This window comes from Myotis davidii, unplaced genomic scaffold, assembly GCF_000327345.1.
Source record: "Myotis davidii unplaced genomic scaffold, ASM32734v1 scaffold1915, whole genome shotgun sequence".
Taxonomy (NCBI): domain Eukaryota; kingdom Metazoa; phylum Chordata; class Mammalia; order Chiroptera; family Vespertilionidae; genus Myotis; species Myotis davidii.
The window spans coordinates 470,774-477,238 of NW_006286237.1; positions in this window are offsets into that span (position 1 = coordinate 470,774).

Consider the following 6,465-nt stretch of genomic DNA (forward strand, 5'->3'; position numbering starts at 1 on the left):
GGCCCAGCGCCATGTCCGGGCTGGAGGGAGGCCCCGCCTGGCTCCACGCGACCTTCGTCCTGGTTCGGTTTACGAGGCGCTTTCCTCGCCGTTTATCGCGGTTGCGGCACCACAGCCCTCGGAGGAGACGGGCGGCTCAAGGTCGCTGGCCCGTGAAGAGGGGGCCAGAGCCTGGGAACCTGCCTGCAGGGGGGAGCCAGGTGCAGCGCCCCCCGCTGTGGCCCCGGGAGGGCACCTGGGGGGGGTCCCCAGCTCCCCCAGAGGGACATGTTTCTTCTTTACAATCCTCACCCGAGGATATTTTTCCACTGATTTTTAGGGAGCGAGGGAGAGAGAGGGAGAGACAGAAACCTCGATGTGAGAGAAACACATTGATGGGTTGCCTCATGCATGCGCCCTGACCAGGGCCCAGGCCCCAGGCGTCAGGGCCCAGGTCGGGGAGGAGCCTGCAACCCAGGTACGTGCCCTTGACCCGAATAGAACCCAGGATCCTTCAGGCTGCAACACTGCCCAGGGCAGGACATGTTTCTTCAGATGCCTCTGCCCAGCGTTGCTCTGCCCGTCTCGTCCCCAGGACCCTGCAGAGCCGGGCACGCGCCCTGGGCACCCTCTGCTGGGTGGCAGCACCCTCACTCCCGTCTGTCCCCGGCTCAGGAGCCCCTGCAGGCTCCCCACGACTCACTCGCACCTGGAGCCGGCCCCTCTCCCCTGGCAGCCTCTCCCTGGGTGTGGCCGGGTGTTTCGGTCCTGCCCGGAGCAGCTGGTCAGCTCTTATCTGCTCCTGGGAGATCTGGTGCTGCCAGGCAGGTCACAGGGAGGTCACCCCTCCCGCCGCTGGGTGTGCCCGCCCGGGGGCCCCGGAATATTCCCGGATTCTCCCCAGCCCTCCACCCAACTCAGGGGAAACTGGCCTTTCCTGCTCTCCTGGGCCAGGTGGGCCCGTGGCTGTGTTTTGAGGGTTTTTTTCGATCTCCCGTCCGTTCCGGTGGCGTGTGTACGCCCTTCTCCCTCCCCCGTCGACAGCGCCCCTGCCCTGGGCGAGGGCGAGGACGGGATCACTCATCTTCCCTCCTCAGAGCAGGTGCCCGACAAATATTTGTTAAACAGCCGGTGGGTCCCTGTGCCCCCGCCACCTCCCCTGTGCTCACACTCACGCATGCACATGCATAGTCACACATGCATGCACTCACGCATTACAGTTACAACATGTGCACACACCAGCCACATTCACCGTCAGACAGTCACACGCATATGTGTGTACACGCGTGCAAACTCACGCACACTCACACGTCGGTCACACACATGTGCACTCACACAGTCACACGCACACAGCCCCCCAGGCTTGCTGGCCCGGCCCTTTAGTAACCTGCTCAGCTCCTCCGTGGGGCCCAGCTGACCCTCCCCCAAGCGCGGCCTGGCCTCCCAGGCACTGAGGCACCTGAGGGGTAAGCTGCCAGGGTTTTAGAATCAGGAGCTGACCCAGAGAATAGCTCGGGTCTGTGGCTTCTCTTAAGAAACCAGAGGATGTGGGGGATCTCACGTCTGGACCGCAGCCAGCCCCTTCCCCTGGGCGGCCTGCGAGGGGCCACCGCCCTTACCACTTACCGGAGGCCCCCGCTGGCCAGCAGCCTGGTCCCATCGGGGTACCGCTCGGCCCGGCAGAACCTACTCGCCATGCAGCAGCACTTCCTGTATTTCTTCCCTTAACCGGTCTCTCTACAGGAAGGACAGACCCTGAACTAGTCCCTTGACATCTAACCAGGATCGGCAGCTCGGACTCCCAGATCCAGGTCCACGGGCCCATTTTACAGATGAGCAAACAGAGGCTCAGAGAAGGCAGGGGACTTGCTCAAAGTCACATAGCAGGCCCCTCCCCCTTATTTATATTTTTAAAAAATATTTTATAGAGAGAGGAAGGGAGAGGGCTAGAGAGAAACATCAATGAGAGAGAGACATCGTCGATCAGCTGCCTCCTGCACGCCCCCCACAGTGGATCGAGCCCACAGCCCAGCCCGGTCTTGTGCCCTGACCGGGAATTGAACCGTCCGGTTCTTGGTTCCTAGTTCGACGCTCAGCCGTGAGCTACCCGGCTGGGCAGCAGGCCCCCTCATTAAGCACCTACTAGATGGCAAGCAGTGTGCCAGGCGAGTCAGGCATTCGTTCCTGATCTCCCTGTGAGTGTGCGCTGTGTGTCCGCTCCCTGCCCCGTGCAGGGCTGCCATGAGATGAGGCGCTGCAGAGAGCCCCCAGCAGGTCTGCAAGGCAGGACGACCCCTGGGGCCACGGGAGGCTGAGGCCTTAGGGAGGTTGGGGAGCAGCTCAGGCTTTCAGAGCTGGAAGCCCTCCTCCCTCCGCCCACCCCCGGCCCTGCTCTGAGAGGCGCCGACACCCACCAGGCCCCCTGCATTGGAGAGCTGCCCACGGACGGACGGACGGACTGACGGACGGGCCTGGGGTGCTGGGTCCATTAGGTCTGGTTCTCGGCGACTCCTCGAGTCTGGGGGACGAGAGTGGGTTTCGCGTTTCTGAGATCCTCACAGGCCCAGCTCTGAGGCCCGGCCAGCGCGGCTCAGGGGTTGAGCGTCGGCCTAGGAACCAGGGGGTCTCTGTTCCATTCCGGTCGGGGCCCGGGCCCAGGTTGTGGCTCGATCCCCAGTGGGGGGCTCGTAGGAGGCAGCCGATCGATGTTTCTCTCTCTCTCTCCTCCCTTCCTGTCTTTCTCTCTAAAATCATAATTGGGGAAAATTTATAATAGCTATGGAAAAAGAACATGAGAGAGGTGTCTGTCTCATGAACCTCCCCTCCCCTGCCCTCCCCTCCCCCTGCTACGTGCAGGGATGGGCCAGCTCAGCACCCGTTACTGGAACCTTCGTGTCAACTCTGGAGCCGGTCCAAGAAGCCACGCCCAGGGCCCCTCGTGACTCAGCCTCACCTGCCCGGCTCCACACCTGCCAGCCTCCGGGACCCAGGGAAAGTCCCGCATCCTCTGTCCACCCTCATCCTCCCCGGTGCTTGCAAGGCATGCTGGGATGTAGCGCCCTGACCTCACCGGCCTGGTCCCTTCCCCTGGTGTCTGGCCGGGGCTGGGTTCGAAGAACTAGACCCTCCGGAGGGGAATTGTTTGAAATGTGAGTGATGACGGCCCCGGCAGGTACTGACTGTCCAACATCGAAGTGTGGGGAGATCGCTGCCCCCCATGTCTGGAGCGGGCGAGGCCGGCCCAAGCCCTCGGCCCAGGTGTGCACCGGGGACCCTTTCCCGAGAAAAGCCTTAAAAAGCAGGGGGGCTGACCTAGCTGGTTTGGCTCAGTGGGTAGAGCGCTGGCCTGTGTACTGGAAGGTTCCGGGTTCGATTCCAGTCAAGGGCACGTACCCGGGGTGTGGATCCATCCTGGTCGCGGCACATGCAGAAGGCAGCCAATCGATGTTCTCTCTCTCGCATCCATGTTTTTCTCGCTCTCCCGCCCCCTCCCCTTCCCTCCCTCTCCTTCCCCCTCTTTCTAAGGCAGCGGTTCTCAACCTTCCTCACGCCGCGACCCTTTCATACAGCTCCTCACGTTGTGGGGACCCCCAACCATACAATTATTTTCGTTGCTACTTCATCACTGTCATGTTGCTACTGTTATGAATCGTCGTGTCAATATGTTTTTCTTGCTCTCCCTTCCCCGCCCCTTTCCTCCCTCTCCTTTCCCCTCTCTCTAAGGCAGCGGTTCTCAACCTTCCTAATGCATACTGCTGCATGTGGAAAATAGAGAATTAAAGACAAGAGCACGACCCCTGTGAAAGGGTCGTTCGACCCCTAAAGGGGCCACAACCCACAGGTCAATGGGCATATCCTCGGATGAGGATTTAAAAAAATGGGGGGGGGGGGCGACTCAGTGGTTGAGCGTATGCAGGAGGCAGCCAATCCACGGTTCTCTCTCATCATTGATGTCTCTCTCTCTCTCCTGCTCTGAAAGCAATACAAACATTTTTAAAAATAATAATAAGGGGTCCCCTCCGTGCTCAGATCCTGCCCTGAGTATGGTCTCCCCGACTGACTCAGCTCCCGGAGATATGGCTCAGTCGGTCATCGCCTCCCGGACTATGTGGGTCAGCGGCGGGTGGACAGCTCTGGACGCCTTTGCTGGGGCCTTGCCCTGCCGGACAAGCGGGAGAAAATGGCACCAGGCGGCTTGGCCAGGGGCCAGGGCCTCCGCTCTGGAGGTGTTGCCAGCCGCCGAGCCACCCTGCCCACCAGGCGCTCACGAGGGGACGGGGATGGGGGAGACGGGCCGGCCAGGAGAGTCCAAAGTCTCCCAGGAACCCGGGAAGGACACCTGCTGGGTCTGGGGGAGGAGCTCACGCTCGGCCCCGCCCACCCCTCCAGGCACCGTCCTCCTCCTGCTGCTGCTGCAGGACAGGGCTCCCCTCTCCTGGGGCCCCTCGGTTCTGGGCTTGTCTCTCCCAGACGCAGGGTCGCCCATCGTGAGTCACCTGGTGCCTCTGCGTCATCTGCGGACCCCTGGACTGCGCTTTACTCTCTTCCTTTTAAATATATTTTTATTGATTTCAGAGAGAAAGAGAGAGAGAGAGAGAGAAACATCAGTGATGAGAGAGAACCATGGACCGGCCGCCTCCTGCACGCCCCCCCAACTGGGGATTGGAGCTCACACCCCGGGCCTGTGCCCTGACCGGGAATCAAACCCTGACCTCCTGGTTCATAGGTCGACGCTCAACCACTGAGTCACACCGGCCGGGCTCGATGCATTTCTTTTAATGCCCCTTCTCCCTCGACCAGGAGGCCCATGTGGGCAGGCAGGGTCTCTGCTCCCTGAGGAGCTGGCACGGGGCGTGGGGGTAGCCGATGCCTCGTTGCTGAATGCGTGGGCTCCCTGCGTCACTCGGGGCCCAGTCCTCAGAGGCATCTTCAGTGCACTGACCCCGAGAGGCGGGGAGACTCCCAGGGGATCGTGGCTGAGGCCTCCCGACATCCCGGGCCTTCTCTCCTCCTTTCCCTCCTCCTCGCCATGGAAAACCAGCCCTAAAGCGCCCCCCACCTCCGGGCAGCCGCATGCCACACTCTGACCAGGGCCTCAGCACCTGGTGCCCTGTGGCTGTGTCCTGGTCATCCGCTGAGCCACGGGGGCTCCCCGGGGGCAGAGATCTGGCGGGAACAGGGGGCCGAGGGGCCGGGCAGCCCAGGAGAGGCAAAGGGGGAGTCCTGGGGGGCCATGGGGCAGCTCGAGGTGCGGCACGCAAGGCTCTGGGGGCAGGTCCCCGGTCCCCGGTCCCCGGTCCCCGGCCGCTGGGCTGAGATGGGAGCAGACTCGGGCAGAGTGAGGTGCCCACAAAGGCCCGGCCACCTTTGTCCTCCGCCTGCCCCTTGCCCTCTGTTTACATCCTTCCTTCCCGTAAGTGAGTTGGCGGCCGGGCCCCACTGGCTTTCAGCCAGACACACCTGCCCAACAGGTTGGGCAGAAGCCTTGGGGGTGGGGCCCCGGGGAGCAGACTCCCCTCCTGCTCCTTCCCTGTCAGCCGGGTGCCAGGCAGCGGAGGGTGAAATGGCTTCGGGGTCCGTGGAAGCCGGGGAGCTGTGTCCAGGTCACCAGAGGCAGGAGGGCCCAGACCCTGGTGGTCAGCCGGCCCCTCCTGGCGGGAGACTGAGGTCTAGGGAGACATAGAGTAAGAGCGGGACCCACTGCCCGGCCCGCGTGGCTCAGGGGGTGAGCGTCCCCCCTTGAACCAGGAGGTCACGGTTCGATTCCCGGTCAAGGGCACAGGCCTGGGTTGCGGGCTCGATCGCCAGTGGGGGGCCTGCAGGAGGCGGCCGATCCGTGATTCTCTCTCTCTCTCCCTCTCTCTTCCTCGCTGAGATCAATAAAAATATATTTATAAAAAAAAGAAAAAGGAGCCCTGGCCGGTTTGGCTCAGTGGATAGAGCGTTGGCCCGGGTTCGATTCCGGTCAAGGGCACAGACCTCGGTTGCAGGCTCCTCCCCGGCTCAGGCCCTGGTCGGGGCGCGTGCAGGAGGCACCCCATCGATGTGTTTCTCTCACATCGATGCTTCTCTCTGTCTCTCCCACTTTCTCTAAAAACCAGTGGAAAAATATCCTCGGGTGAGGATTTAAAAAAAAGAAAGAGTGGGGTCCTCTGGCCCCCGTAATGGGAGACTCCGAGGGTCTGGCAGCTGCACTGGGCTGGGCTCCCTCCTGCCTGTAGCTTCGCTCCACAGCCAGGGCCTTGGGTGGGTGACAATTGACCTAACAACGATGACCAGCGTGTTGCCGTCAGCCCCGGGCAGGTCTGGGTGGGGTCAGGGCCTGGGGTGGATGTGACTCAGCCAGAATGGTCATCTCTTCCTCCCCAGGATTAGTGGCCAAGTTCACGTCCGGCGTGTGGTCCGCCCGGGCCTTCCGTCCTGGGCACTGGCGGACGGACACGCAGCCACCACGGCTGTGCTGGCCCCTGGCCACAGGCCCAGCCC